The sequence below is a fragment of the Rutidosis leptorrhynchoides genome, chromosome 9 (genome assembly GCF_046630445.1).
Source record: "Rutidosis leptorrhynchoides isolate AG116_Rl617_1_P2 chromosome 9, CSIRO_AGI_Rlap_v1, whole genome shotgun sequence".
Lineage (NCBI taxonomy): Eukaryota > Viridiplantae > Streptophyta > Magnoliopsida > Asterales > Asteraceae > Rutidosis > Rutidosis leptorrhynchoides.
In genome coordinates, this window is record NC_092341.1 from 55,350,104 (window position 1) to 55,367,595 (window position 17,492).

Consider the following 17,492-nt stretch of genomic DNA (forward strand, 5'->3'; position numbering starts at 1 on the left):
ATGAAATTCAAAACGGTCAAAATCAAAAAATGGTAAAATTGAAGGCTTTCAAGGTCTCGTTTCGAAAACTATTTGGGACAAACCGCCTACGGTAGTTTGCCATCGGATAGATCCCAAAAAAATACACGATTTGAATAAAAAAATGGTGACTAAATCGGAGCTACGAGTCAAAAGATATGATAGATCAAACATTTAGGCCAAAGACACAAAACATCAAGCACCACGAACCGTCGGTGGTGTTAGGTGCGTGGAGCGATTCTGTGAGAAAAGATGACTTTTTTGAAATCTAGACAACTTCGAATGGCAATCACGTTTTGGAGAATCTTGCTCGTTGATAAGGCTAAAAAAGGAACATATATTTCATAGCATTATTCCCCAAGAAAGACAAGATTTTAGTTGAAATTGTTCCATTTTCAAGTAATATTCATTTGTATTAAATAAGTGCGAAGACAAAAGGCGAAAACGACGAATTGAAGACGGAAAGGTCCAAAAAGCTCAAAAGTACAAGATACAATTAAAAAGGTTCAAATTATTGATGAAGAACGTCTAAAAATGACAAGAGTACAAGTTACAAAACACAAAGTACACGATATAAAATAGTATGAAAGGACGTTCGAAAATCCGGAACCAGGACATGAGTCAACTCTCAACGCTCGACGCAACGGTGTAAAAATTACGAGTCAACTATGCACAAGAATATAATATAATATTTAAATAATTCATATTAAGAATAATATTAAATAATAAAAAGTTGTTAATTGAGCATAGTTCAGGGGTCATAAATGAAAATTTAAATTTATATTTTGCCTATAAAAAGGCAATTTACTCGATGTATTGGACACCCCTTTTTCAATCCCTAATCTATCTTTCTATCTCTCTGTAAACGTATAACATAAATAAATAATTTTAATTTTAATTTTAATTTTAATTTTAATAATAATAATTTAGTTATTGTAATGATTAATTACGGGTTTTAAAGTCGAAACTCTGTCCGGGTAACGCTAAGCAATTAATCACCACTGTAAGCTATGTCTTCCCTTTTTAATTTAATGTCTAGTAGCTAAGCCGTTATTATGCTTATTTAAGTCGAAGTAATCGTGATGTTTGACTAAATATTAAGACGGGGTAATTGGATTTTGTACCATAATTAGGGTATGGACAAAAGACCGACACCTGTGGACTTTGGACCATGGACAATTAATAGATGGGGGGTATTGTCTAAAATTGAGCGACAACTCATGGGGAGCCTGTCGAACCTATCTTCATATTAATTAATCTAAATAAATTATTAAATGGTTATGGATGTCCTATTTAGTGACGTTTATTCGACATCCTTTACAATCATTTAATTAATTATTTGGGTTGGGTAATTTATTATTCACTACAGCCAAGTGGATAAATTAATATTCATTGACCAATAAAACAGGGGTGGATTACATTTAAGGACACTTGGTGTAATTTTTAACAAAGAATTAAAACCTTGGATTACACGCAGTCGTTAGCCTGGTGTATTCATTAAACAAAGTATTAAGACCTTGTTACAGTTTGGATCCCCAATTAGTTGGAATATTTAACTTCGGGTATAATTAAAATTTGACGAGGACACTCGCACTTTATATTTATGACTGATGGACTGTTATGGACAAAAACCAGACGGACATATTAAATAATCCAGGACAAAGGACAATTAACCCATGGGCATAAAACTAAAATCAACACGTCAAACATCATGATTACGGAAGTTTAAATAAGCATAATTCTTTTATTTCATATTTAATTTCCTTTATTTTATATTTAATTGCACTTCTAATTATCGCATTTTTATTGTTATTGTATTTAATTGCACTTTCAATTATCGTACTTTTTAATTATCGCAATTTTATTTTATCGTACTTTTATTTATCACAATTTCATTATCGTTATTTACTTTATGCTTTAATTTAAGTCTTGTATTTATTTTTAATATTTTACATTTGGTTTTAACTACGACTAAAGTTTTAAAATCGACAAACCGATCATTAAACGGTAAAAACCCCCCTTTTTTATAATAATAATACTACTACTTTATAGATATATATTTTTTTATTTTTCTATTTTGTGTGCGTTAAACTTCTCGAGCTTTCCCTGTGGAACGAACCGGACTTACTAAAAACTATACTATAGTACGATTAGGTACACTGCCTATAAGTGTTGTAGCAAGGTTTAAGTATATCCACTCGATAAATAAATAAATAACTTGTGTAAAATTGTAGCATATTTAATAGTATTTCGCACTAAAAAAAATACTATTTCGTACACCCCTTCCCTACGACATCAAGTTTTTGGCGCCGCTGCCGGGGACACGCCGAAGCGAAACGGCACATAAAAGTTTTTTTTTTTTTTTAAAGTTTTATTTAGTTCTTGTAAAATATATTTTTTTTTTTTAAAAAAAAAACATTGGATGCTTTCAAAATAAGTTGAAAAGTTGAAAAAGAAAACATTGGATGCTTTCAAAATAAGTTGAAAAGTTGAAAAAAAAAATAATAAATAAAAAAATAAATAGAATAATTAATAATAATATTAAAATAAATATCAACTTGGATCAACTTGGAGAAACACGTTTATATTTGGTGAGCAAAAAGAAATATTAAAATAAACATCAACTTGAAAGGATCAAATGAATGGTGCAAGATTTCAACACAACTGCACCAAACTTTCAACTATCCAACAGTTAAAATAATATAAGATAAAAATAAAATATATATATATATATATATATATATATATATATATATATATATATATATATATATATATATATATATATATATATATTTTTATCTTCTTTTGAATTATTAGTTTTTACTAATAGTTCAAATATAAAACGTATCAAAAAAAAAAAAAAAAAAAACGTAAAAAAAAGCGAGTTTTGAGCCTGCATCAGTTTTGAATCTGCATCAGTTTTGAGCCTGCATAATTTTGAATCTGCATCAGTTTTGAACCTGCATCAGCTTTTGAACTTGCATTCAATTTTGAATCTGCACTCCCATTCTGAGCCTGCATATAAAAAAAAAAAAATTAAAAAAAAAATATTTTTTTAAGATTTTGTCTATAAAAAAAAATGTTTTTTTTAGTTTTATTACCTTTAGATTTTTAGACTATAGTCGCAACTTTTAGTATTAAGTTTAGTTTTGCCATAGTTATTTTCTTATTTTTATTTTTCGACGCCTTTTACCTATGTATCAATTACAATTCCAATTAGTAATCTCTATTTGTAGTTTTAATTTTAAGATAGTGATAGTTATAAGGTTGGATTAATCGCGTGTTTTTAAAGTCTTATAAGCCACTCTTCGCCTTTTTCGTTTTTCGACACTTTTCGACGCGCAATCTATTTCTTCCTTATTTCTCGTCGTTCTAGTTATAGGACATAGAATTTTATCTACTTCTTATCTAATATTTCTTAAACGAAAAGGAAAATTATCTAAGTGGTTAAGTTAATAGACGTTGACATTTTTCTGGTTCGTAGTAATAGTTGGATTTGTACGTGGACCGGGTTGTTGGAGCCAAACAGTCCTCAATTATATTGAGACCAAACGAATCCTGCCCCTCTGCTGCATCTTTTGGCTATTCGAAACATGGGCAAAATCAGAAAAGTCTATTGATTGGACAACTTATATAAGTTTTTCTTATTTTTTTTTATAACTAATAGGATATTCTGTGAATGCACCGAGCAAAACGTTCACCACCTGTCATACGTTCACCACCTGTAACTCGATCAAGACATCTAGCCAATATTGTCGCCGTTGATTTTTCTTTAGAATCATCATCTAATCAAACAAGAAATCCAACTCAAATTTCCGATAATCCATCTTTTGAACCCGATTTCACAACTGAGAACCCGGAGGATATTCAAGGACAATTCCAAGATCCTGAACCACTAATTATTCCTCCTGAACCACAAACCGTTAAATCAGATTCCTCTAGTGATTCGTATTCAACGAATTCAATTATGGAAAATCTAGAACCTCTAAGTATGGAAGATCGAATGAGAGCTACACGTACAGGCCAAGGTCACGCCATTATTAAACCAGAAGTTAATGCTCCAGATTATGAAATCAAAGGACAAATCCTACACATGGTAACTAATCAGTGCCAATATAGTGGTACGCCAAAGGAAGATCCAAACGAACATCTTCGTACGTTTAACAGGATCTGTACACTATTCAAAATCCGAGAAGTTGAGGATGAACAGATCTATCTCATGTTGTTTCCCTGGACTTTAAAGGGAGAAGCCAAAGATTGGTTAGAATCGTTACCTGAAGGGGCGATTGACACATGGGATGTCTTAGTTGAAAAATTTCTTAAACAATTCTTTCCAGCATCCAAAGCCGTGAGACTTCAAGGAGAAAATGTTAAGTTCGCGCAAAAGCCAAATGAAACGTTATATGAGGCGTGGACAAGATTCGGAAGGATGTTGAGAGGATGTCCTCAACACGGATTAGATACTTTTCAAATAGTATAAATATTCTACCAAGGTGTCAACGTTGCTACGCGAAAAGACATCGACATAACAGCTGGTGGTTCCATTATGAAGAAAACCGCAACTGAAGCTTACAAAATTATTGATAACACAGCCTCCCACTCGCATGAGTGGCACCAAGAAAAAGATATTGTTCGTTCATCTAAAGCGGCTAGAGCCGATTCTAGCCATGACTTTGATTCCGTTTCAGCAAAAATAGATGCTTTCGAAAGACGAATGGAAAAGATGAATAAAGATATTCACGCAATACGAATCAGTTGTGAGCAATGCGGTGGACCACACTTATTGAAAAATTGTCACATTGAACCAACGATGGAACAACGAGAGAATGTTTCCTATATGAACCAAAGTCCGGGAAATAATTATCAAAATAATTATCAACCGCCAAAGCTAAACTTCAATCGAAATCAAAACATTCTTTACAATCCAAATGGACCCAACAATAATTCGTACAACCAACAAGGTCCGAACAACCAACCGACTCAAAACAACACTTTCAATCAACAAAGACCTAGCTTGTATAAACCATCACAACAAACCGAAGAGAAAAAGCCAAATCTAGAAGAAATGATGGCAAAGCTAATGGAATCTCAAACACAATTTATTACATCTCAAACCCAAACGAATGAGAGGTTTGATCAGTCATTAAGAACTCAACAAGCTACCATTTTGAATCTAGAAAAACACGTTGGTACTCTTGCTAGCATGATGAGTAAGAGGGAACAAGGAAAGCTACCGAGTAATACTGAAGTAAATCCTCGGAATGAGAATGTTAATATGGTCTCAACGAATTCTGAAAAACCAGCTCCAGAAAATGGGAAGGTTTTAGATGTGAGTAACAATGAAGAAGTTACACCACCACCACCCGAGTATGTAAAGCCAGTGGTGGCACCATACAAACCACCCATCCCGTTTCCAAGAAAAGGAGTGGAGTATGAGCAAGTAATAGGTAATAAAGTTGGAAAGAAGAAGAAGAAAAAGAATAAGAAAGTGCAAGAAACAAAAACAGTAGAAGTAAACCCGGTGAATACAGTTCCATCAAAACCTCCACCTAGGGTAGGTGATCCGGGTGAATTTATTGTTCCTTGTCTACTTAGCGATTGTGTCATGTATGATGCACTAGCAGATTTAGGTGCAAGTGTGAGTGTTATGCCTCTTTCATTATATAAGAGATTAGGTGTAGGTGAGTTAAGTCCAACGGATATGAGTGTTCGACTCTTTGATCAAACCATTAAGCACCCAGTTGGAATTGCTGACAACCTACCCGTTCAAGTAGGTAATTTAACCTTTCTAGTCAAATTTATTGTCATTGACATAGAAGAGGACCCAAACGTTCCTCTAATTTTAGGTCGACCATTCTTTGCGTCCACCGGGGCGTTATTTGATGTAGGAAATGGAAGAATAACACTTAAAAGTGGTGATAAATCAATCACCTTTATGATTCGAAAGTCTAAATCTCCACCAACCAAAACCATTGAACCAATAAAAATGATTGGTAATAACCATGTTGTTTTACCAACTCCAGCGGTAGTTCTAAACAATAATGAAACGCCTAAGTGTGGGGAAAATGAAGTAACACCTAATGATGACTTGATAATAAAGAACCCCGTTGTTGATACGAAATTAGATGACCCCGTTATTAACAGTTCAATGAAGAAACTTTTTAACAGGTTATTGATGCTAAAAGTAAAGGGAACTTTAAGTTATGTAACCGGTTAGTATCCAATCTGTCGCCTAAAGAAAAGGCGAAGCTAGTTGAATTTTGGGATATTACGGAAGAAGCCGGGCACTGGCTTAAAGAAAAAGTCACAGATATGCAAGTTGATTATGGACCAAAAGAAATTGACAATGAAGACACCACAACTACCTAAGTGTGGGGAGATTCAAGTGTTTTAAAAAGAGAATGCTATCTAGAGTTAGTTGTTCTATTCTCGTGTAGTTCCGAGAATGGAATCCGATTGGTCTTTTCCGCTAGCAGACACTAAAGAACTAGTTTTCTCCCTCCATTCTGAATTTTTTTTGTTTTTTAGGTTTTATATGAAATTAATATGCATTTTAATTTATGTTTTTAAAATCAAAAATTTACTTTATTTCATTAAGTTAAAAATATGATTTTTAAAATTCGCCGTGAGTTGAAGACTAGGTCGTTGAGCCGAAATTGCTTTACCCGAGAGCGGGGCGACAAATTTTGTTATCATTATTTTTAATTTTATTGATATAAAGTATGCCAAAAAAAATATTATATTTTATAATTTTTTGAACGTGGGGTTATATATCAAACTTCAAAAATATGTATATATATATGTTTGTATTTTATTATATACAAAACAGGGTAAAACAACGCACTTTCAAAGACTGTCATTAAGTTCAGCAAAAGGTACTAATTTTGACAACAAGACGCGAAAGATCAAATGTGAAATAACAACAATATGATTGCGAACTCGGTATTTCTAATCACTTTTCTACACTAATCACCCTCATGAATTTATAATTATAGTCTGATTTCATGCAAATGAGGGCATTGCATGATCTTAAGTGTGGGGAAGGGTTATAAATTCTCTCGGGTTTATACTTGGTTTATTTTCCAAATTTTGTGAAAATTTGAAAAATTTTCAACTAAATGAAGTCAAAATCATGTTTACACATATTTATGAACGATGAAAACTAGGTGTTAATGCCGAAATTATCGTTACCTCGAAAAGGACATAAATTGAGAAACAACCCAAAACGCTTGAATTCATTTAAAATGGAATAGAAGAAAATAAAAAGGCAAAGAAAAACATAAATAAAAGCTAAGTGTGGGGAGAATGTACCAAGTTATTCAATTAAAAACTATCTATCACTTGTTTCTGTAAAGTTACTGTAGGTGTTCTTGTTTTGAACTAAATTAACAGTTTTACCCGATGAAAGAAAAGAAGAGATGGATCTACACGATGAATCAATTCCATCATTAAAAGGAAGTAAAGTCTTCCGAAAAAGACACGCGCTTCTTGATTTAGGTCAAGAAGTTGTCGTCCAGACCAGCTGTAGGTTGACGAAAAATCTAGAAAAGTCATCTCTAAAATCAGCAGGAAATCCACGGACCTCAGCATCAAACAGGGTCGCCAAGTGGTCAGATTTATCCTAACCATGAGAAGGATTTATCTCGTAAAATGGGGGGGCACCATGCAAATTAGCTGGATAAGACTAATAAATCAGATCCCCAGAAAGGATAATCTCCTTAAAGATTAAAAATCAGCTTTTAAGCCTGATATTACTCAATCCTAGAGATTGACCTTAAAGATTGAGAATTCAAACTCATGGAATTCAATGATATCTAAACTCGAGCTTGAAGAAAATATTTTGATCAAAATTAAAACCGATTTGTTTTCTGAAAATCCATTTTCAATGCGTTCATTACCATTGAACGTAAAATCCTAGGAATTCAACAGAATTCATTAGGTCACATGAACCAAATCGGGTGTCAACCGTAAGAACGGTGGTTGCATAGCATGGTCGGAGACAGGACCTTGTGCCAGACCGAAAAATTATAGGATGATCTTTACTATTGCTCCTACCAAGGATAGTTCTAGCATCCGACACGTTAATAAGACCATAATCATCTGCATGTCACGGGACATTGCCTTAACAGTTTCTTGTTCATCGCTTTCCTTTACAACCGGACGGTAGTTTACCGAAAGGTAATATACGGAACAAGTAAACTGGATGTGTGCTTTCCGATACCGGGATAGCAGTGGATTACACGAACCTAAAAGTTTTTAGCCAAAATATTGATCCACAAATATATTTTGCAACACCGATAGTGGATTAAATCAGAAAACTTATCTAGGGTAAAAGCTAGAATGAATTTTCAAAAGATCAAATGTTTTTCATAAAGATCCAATTTCCTTAAGGATCTACATTTTCATAGTCATGTGGGACTGTAAACCGCCTTTCAAATGTGCACTTTGCTTTGGAAACCGAAAGTAAATCGGCTATTTGATTGCAAGTGTCGTTGACCTAAACCCGAGGCAACTGTGGATGACACACCCACCTTTAACCATGATTACATCGTTACTATCATTGTTTATACCGCCGTATTAAAATCACTGATGTACAAAGTGTGAAGAATAAAGAAGTGATTCGTATGTTTTTATTTCAAGTTATGTATTGCTTGAGGACAAGCAACGCTCAAGTGTGGGGATATTGATAAGGCTAAAAAGGAACATATATTTCATAGCATTATTCCCCAAGAAAGACAAGATTTTAGTTGAAATTGTTCCATTTTCAAGTAATATTCGTTTGTATTAAATAAGTGCGAAGACAAAAGGCGAAAATGACGAATTGAAGACGGAAAGGTCCAAAAAGCTCAAAAATACAAGATACAATTAAAAAGGTTCAAATTATTGATGAAGAACGTCTAAAAATGACAAGAGTACAAGTTACAAAACACAAAGTACACGATATAAAATAGTATGAAAGGACGTTCGAAAATCCGGAACCAGGACATGAGTCAACTCTCAACGCTCGACGCAACGGTGTAAAAATTACGAGTCAACTATGCACAAGAATATAATATAATATTTAAATAATTCATATTAAGAATAATATTAAATAATAAAAAGTTGTTAATTGAGCATAGTTCAGGGGTCATAAATGAAAATTTAAATTTATATTTTGCCTATAAAAAGGCAATTTACTCGATGTATTGGACACCCCTTTTTCAATCCCTAATCTATCTTTCTATCTCTCTGTAAACGTATAACATAAATAAATAATTTTAATTTTAATTTTAATTTTAATTTTAATTTTAATAATAATAATTTAGTTATTGTAATGATTAATTACGGGTTTTAAAGTCGAAACTCTGTCCGGGTAACGCTAAGCAATTAATCACCACTGTAAACTATGTCTTCCCTTTTTAATTTAATGTCTAGTAGCTAAGCCGTTATTATGCTTATTTAAGTCGAAGTAATCATGATGTTTGACTAAATATTAAGACGGGGTAATTGGATTTTGTACCATAATTAGGGTATGGACAAAAGACCGACACCTGTGGACTTTGGACCATGGACAATTAATAGATGGGGGGTATTGTCTAAAATTGAGCGACAACTCATGGGGAGCCTGTCGAACCTATCTTTAAATTAATTAATCTAAATAAATTATTAAATGGTTATGGATGTCCTATTTAGTGACGTTTATTCGACATCCTTTACAATCATTTAATTAATTATTTGGGTTGGGTAATTTATTATTCACTACAGCCAAGTGGATAAATTAATATTCATTGACCAATAAAACAGGGGTGGATTACATTTAAGGACACTTGGTGTAATTGTTAACAAAGAATTAAAACCTTGGATTACACGCAGTCGTTAACCTGGTGTATTCATTAAACAAAGTATTAAGACCTTGTTACAGTTCGGATCCCCAATTAGTTGGAATATTTAACTTCGGGTATAATTAAAATTTGACGAGGACACTCGCACTTTATATTTATGACTGATGGACTGTTATGGACAAAAACCAGATGGACATATTAAATAATCCAGGACAAAGGACAATTAACCCATGGGCATAAAACTAAAATCAACACGTCAAACATCATGATTACGGAAGTTTAAATAAGCATAATTCTTTTATTTCATATTTAATTTCCTTTATTTTATATTTAATTGCACTTCTAATTATCGCATTTTTATTGTTATTGTATTTAATTGCACTTTCAATTATCGTACTTTTTAATTATCGCAATTTTATTTTATCGTACTTTTATTTATCGCAATTTCATTATCGTTATTTACTTTATGCTTTAATTTAAGTCTTGTATTTATTTTTAATATTTTACATTTGGTTTTAACTGCGACTAAAGTTTTAAAATCGACAAACCGGTCATTAAACGGTAAAAACCCCCTTTTTTATAATAATAATACTACTACTTTATAGATATATATTTTTCTATTTTTCTATTTTGTGTGCGTTAAACTTCTCGAGCTTTCCCTGTGGAACGAACCGGACTTACTAAAAACTATACTATAGTACGATTAGGTACACTGCCTATAAGTGTTGTAGCAAGGTTTAAGTATATCCACTCGATAAATAAATAAATAACTTGTGTAAAATTGTAGCATATTTAATAGTATTTCGCACTAAAAAATACTATTTCGTACACCCCTTCCCTACGACATCACTCGTTCGGCCGTTTTATGGTGATCTTATGAATTTAAGCACAATCTGAAACCGAAGGTTATGCGCCGCCAAATGGTACACCATCTGGCAGCACATACTAATGATTTAAAAAAATTTGTTTAATGAAGTGACATTAGATTAAAATTTATACCCGTTATACATAATTAAATTGCGGGTGAAATCATAGGCCTTACAAAGAAACGTATCAGGCTAAGTCATGCATACACAAAAAGAATTAGATGAATGAAATTCAAAACGGTCAAAATCGAAAAAAGGCAAAATTGAATGCTTTCGAGGTCTCATTTTGAAAAGTATTTCGTGAAAACCGCCTACGGCAGTTTGCCAACGGATAGATCCCAAAAAAATACACGATTTGAAAAAAAGCGGTGACTAAATCGGAGCTACGAGTCAAAAGATACGATAGATCGAACATTTTGGCCAAAGACACAAAAAACCAAGCACCACGAACCGTCGGTGGTGTTAGGTGCGTGGTGCGATTCTGTGAGAAAAGATATATTTTTCGGAATCTAGACAACTTCGAATGGCAAGCACGTTCAGAGAGTCTTGCTCGTTCCGCCGTTTTAGGGTGATCTTATGAATTTCAGCACAATCTGAAACCGAAGGTTATGCGCCGCCAAATGGTACACCATCTGGCGGCGCATACTAATGATTTAAAAAAACGTGTTTAATGAAGTGACATTAGATTCAAATTTATACCCATTATATATAATTACATTGTGACTGAAATCATAGGCCTTAAAACGATATATACCATGCAAAGTCATGCATACACAAAACTAATTATAAGATATAAATTGAAAACGTTCAAAGAGAACATTAAAAATGATTAAAATGTCTTTTTTCGGCATCTTGACGACCTCGATGTCAAGACATTATCCAGTAGTCTTGATGTTAGGGTCATTTTAGGGTGATCTCGAGAATTTCAGTAAAATCTGAAACCGAAGGTTATGCCCCCGCCAAATGGTACTCCATCTGGCGGCGCATCTTAATGATTTAAAAAATCGTGTTTAATGAAGTGACATTAGATTCAAATTTATATGCGTTATACATAATTACATTTCGAGTGAAATAATAGGCCTTAAAACAATTAGTACTATGCAAAGTCATGCATGTACAAAAGGAATAATACGAATGAAATTCAAAACGGTTAAAATAAAAAAAAGACAAAATTGAAGGCTTTCGAGGTCTCGTTTCAAAAAAAATTTGGGACAAACCGCCTACCGTAGTTTTCCAATGGATAGATCCCGAAAAAATACACGATTTGAAAAAAACGGTGACTAAATCGGAGCTACGAGTCAAAAGATACGATAGATCGAACATTTTGGCCAAAGACACAAAACACCAAGCACCACGAACCGTCGGAAATATTAGGTGTGTGGTGCGATTCTTAGAGAAAAGATGTCTTTTTCGGAATCTAGACAACTTCGAATGGCAAGCACGTTCATAGAGTCTTGCTCGTTCGGCCGTTTTAGGGTGATCTTATGAATTTCAGCACAATCTGAAACCGAAGGTTATGCGCCGCCAAATGGTACACCATCTGGCGGCGCATACTAATGATTTAAAAAAACGTGTTTAATGAAGTGACATTAGATTCAAATTTATACCCGTTATACATAATTACATTGCCAGTGAAATCATAGGCTTTAAAACGATATATACCATGCTAAGTCATGCATACACAAAACTAATTATAAGAAATAAATTGAAAACGTTCAAAGAGAACATTAAAAATGAGTAAAATGTCTTTTTCCGGCATCCTGACGACCTCGATGTCAAGACACTATCCAGGAGTCTTGATGTTAGGGTCGTTTTAGTGCAATCTGAAACCGAAGGTTATGCGCCGCCAAATGGTACTCCATCGGGTGGCGCATATAAATGATTTAAAAAATCGTGTTTAATGAAGTGACTTTAGATTCAAATTTATATGTGTTATACGTAATTACATTGCGAGTAAAATAATAGGCCTTAAAACAATATGTACTATGCTAAGTCATGCATACACAAAGGAATAATATGAATGAAATTCAAAACGGTCAAAATCAAAAAATGGTAAAATTGAAGGCTTTCAAGGTCTCGTTTCGAAAACTATTTGGAACAAATCGCCTACGGTAGTTTACCAATGGATTGATCCCGAAAAAATAAACAATTTGAAAAAAACGGTGACTAAATCGGAGCTACGAGTCAAAAGATACTATAGATCGAACATTTTGGCCAAAGACATAAAACATCAAGCACCACGAATAGTCGGTGGTGTTAGGTGCGTGGTACGATTATGTGAGAAAAGATGACTTTTTCTGAATCTAGACAACTTCGAATGGCAATCACATTTAGAGAGTCTTGCTCGTTCGGCCGTTTTATGGTGATCTTATGAATTTAAGCACAATCTGAAACCGAAGGTTATGCGCCGCCAAATGGTACTCCATCTGGCGGTTCATATTAATGATTTAAAAAACTGTGTTTAATGAAGTGACATTAGATTCAAATTTTTACCCGTTATACATAATTACACCGCGAGTGAAATAATAGGCCTTAAAACAATATGTACTATGCTAAGACATGCATACACAAAGGAATAATATGAATGAAATTCAAAACGGTCAAAATCGAAAAATTTTAAAATTGAAGGCTTTCGAGGTCTCGTTTCGAAAAATATTTGGGACAAACCGCCTACGGTAGTTTTCCAATGGATAGATCCTGAAAAAATACACGATTTGAAAAAAAAACGATGACTAAATCGGAGCTACGAGGCAAAAGATACGATAGATCGAACATTTTGGCCAAAGACACAAAACATCAAGCACCACGAACCGTCGGTGGTGTTAGGTGCGTGGTGCGATTCTGTGGGAAAAGATGACTTTTTAGGAATCTAGACAACTTCGAATGGTAAACACATTTAGAGAGTCTTGCTCGTTCGGCCGTTTTCTGGTGATCTTATGAATTTCAGCACAATCTGAAACCGAAGGTTATGCGCCGCCAAATGGTACACCATATGGCGGCGCATAATAATGATTTAAAAAAATGTGTTTAATGAGGTGACATTAGATTCAAATTTATACCCGTTATACATAATTACATTGCGAGTGAAATCGTAGGCCTTAAAACAATACGTATCATGCTAAGTCAATCATACACAAAAAGAATAATATGAATGAAATTCAAAACGGTCAAAATCGAAAAAAAAACAAAATTGAATGCTTTCGAGGTCTCGTTTCGAAAAATATTTCGGACAAACTGCCTACGGCAGTTTACCAACGGATAGATCCCAAATAATACACGATTTAAAAAAAATGGTGACTAAATCGGAGCTACGAGTCAAAAGATACAATAGATCGAACATTTTGGCCAAAGACACAAAACACTAATCACCACGAACCGTCGATGGTATTAGGTGCGTGGTGCGATTCTGTGAGAAAAGATGTCTTTTTCGGAATCTAGACAACTTCGAATGGCAAGCACGTTTAGAGATTCTTGCTCGTTCGGCCGTTTTAGGGTGATCTTATGAATTCCAGCATAATCTGAAGCCGAAGGTTATGCGCCGCCAATTGGTACACCATCTGGCGGCGCATACTAATGATTTAAAAAAACGTGTTTAATGAATTGACATTAGATTCAAATTTATACCCGTTATACATAATTACATTGCGAGTGAAATCATAGGCCTTAAAACGATATTTACCATGCTAAGTCATGCATACACAAAACTAATTATAAGATATAAATTGAAAACGTTCAATGAGAACATTAAAAATGAGGAAAATGTCTTTTTTTTCATCCTGACGACCTCGATGTCAAGACACTATCCAGGAGTCTTGATGTTTGGGTCGTTTTAGGGTGATCTCGAGAATTTTAGTACAATCTGAAACTGAAGGTTATGCGCCGCCAAATGGTACTCCATCTGGCGGCGCATATTAATGATTTAAAAAATCGTGTTTAATGAAGTGACATTAGTTTCAAATTTATATGCGTTATACGTAATTACATTGCGAGTGAAATAATAGGCCTTAAAATAATATGTACTAAGCTAAGTCATGCATACACAAAGGAATAATATGAATGAAATTCAAAACGGTCAAAATTAAAAAATGGTAAAATTAAAGGCTTTCGAGGTCTCGTATCGAAAAATATTTGGGACATGCTGCCTACGGTAGTTTGCCAATGGATAGATCCCGAAAAATACACGATTTGAAAAAAAACGGTGACTGAATCGGAGCTACGAGTCAAAAGATACAATAGATTGAACATTTTGGCAAAAGACACAAAACATCAAGCGCCACGAACCATCGGTGGTGTTAGGTGTGTGGTGCGATTCTGTGAGAAAAGATGACTTTTTCGGAATCTAGACAACTTCGATTGGCAAGCACGTTTAGAGAGTCTTGCTCGTTCGGCCGTTTTATGATGATCTTATGAATTTCAGCACAATCTGAAACCGAAGGTTATGCGCCGCCAAATGGTACACCATCTGGCGGCGCATACTAATGATTTAAAAAAACGTGTTAAATGAAGTGACATTAGATTCAAATTTATACCCATTATACATAATTACATTGCGAGTGAAATCATAGGCCTTAAAACGATATATACCATACTAAGTCATGCATATACAAAACTAATTATAAGATTTAAATTGAAAACGTTCAAAGAGAACATTAAAAATGAGTAAAATGTCTTTTTCGGCATCCGGACGACCTCGATGTCAAGACACTATCCAGGAGTCTTGATGTTAGGGTCGTTTTAGGGTGATCTCGAGAATTTCAGTACAATCTGAAACCGGAGGTTATGCGCCGCCAAATGGTACTCCATCTGGCGGAGCATATTAATGATTTAAAAAACCGTGTTTAATGAAGTGACATTAGATTCAAATTTATATGCGTTATACGTAATTACATTGAGAGTGAAATAATAGGCCTTAAAACAATATGTACTATGCTAAGTCATGCATACACAAAGGAATAATATGAATGTAATTCAAAACGGTCAAAATCGAAAAATGGTAAAATTGAAGGCTTTCGAGGTCTCGTTTCGAAAAACATTTGGGACAAACTCCCTACGGGAGTTTGCCAATGGATACATCCTGAAAAATACACGATTTGAAAAAAACGGTGACTAAATCGGAGCTACGAGTCAAAAGATACGATAGATCGAACATTTTGGCCAAAGACACAAAATATCAAGCACCATGAACAGTCGGTGGTGTTAGGTGCGTGTTGCAATTCTGTGAGAAAAGATGACTTTTTCGGAATCTAGACAACTTCGAATGGCAAGCACGTTTAGAGAGTCCCTGCTCGTTCGGCCGTTTTATGGTGATCTTATGAATTTCAGCACAATCTGAAACCGAAGGTTATGCGCCGCCAAATGGTACACCATCTAGCGGCGCATACTAATGTTTTAAAAAAAATGTGTTTAATGAAGTGACATTAGATTCAAATTTATACCCGTTATACAAAATTACATTGCGAGTGAAATCATAGGCCTTAAAACAATACGTATCATGCTAAGTCAATCATACACAAAAAGAATAATATGAATGAAATTCAAAATGGTCGAAATAGAAAAAAAACTAAATTGAATGCTTTCGAGGTCTCGTTTTGAAAAATATTTCGGACAAACCTCCTACGGCAGTTTGCCAATGGATAGATCCCAAAAAAATACACGATTTAAAAAAAACGGTGACTAAATCAGAGCTACGAGTCAAAAGATACGATAGATCGAACATTTTGACCAAAGATACAAAACACCAAACACCACGAACCGTCAGTGGTGTTAGGTGCGTGGTGTGATTCTGTGAGAAAAGATGTCTTTTTCGGAATCTAGACAACTTCGAATGGATTGACATTAGATTCAAATTTGTGTTTAATGAATTGACATTAGATTCAAATTTATACCCGTTATACATAAGTACATTGCGAGTGAAATAATAAGCCTTAAAATGATATATACCAGGCTAAGTCATGCATACACAAAACTAACTATAAGATATAAATTGAAAACGTTCAAAGAGAACATTAAATATGAGTAAAATATCTTTTTTCGGCATCCTGATGACCTCGATGTCAAGACACTATCCAGGAGTCTTGATGTTAGGGTTGTTTTAGGTGATCTCGAGAATTTTAGTACAATCTGAACCCGAAGGTTATGCGTCGCCAAATGGTACTCCATCTGACGGCGCATCTTAATGATTTAAAAAATCGTGTTTAATGAAGTGACATTAGATTCAAATTTATATGCGTTATACGTAATTACATTGCGAGTGAAATAATAGGCTTTAAAACAATATGTACTATGCTAAGTCATGCATGCACAAAAGGAATAACACGAATGAAATTCAAAACGGTCAAAAATGAAAAAAAGCAAAATTGAAGGCTTTCGAGGTCTCGTTTCGAAAAATATTTGGGACAAACCGCCTACGGCAGTTTTCCAACGGATAGATCCCGAAAAATACACGATTTGAAAAAAAAACAGTGACTAAATCGGAGCTACGAGTCAAAAGATACGATAGATCGAACATTTTGGCCAAAGACACAAAACATCAAGCACCACGAACCGTCGGTAGTATTAGGTGCATGGTGTGATTTGTGAGAAAAGATGTCTTTTTCGGAATCTAGACAACTTCGAATGGCAAGCACGTTCAGAGAGTCTTGCTCGTTCGGCCGTTTTAGGGTGATCTTATGAATTTCAGCACAATCTGAAACCGAAGGTTATGCGCCGCCAAATGGTACACCATCTGGCGGCGCATACTAATGATTTAAAAAACGTGTTTAATGAAGTGACATTAGATTCAAAT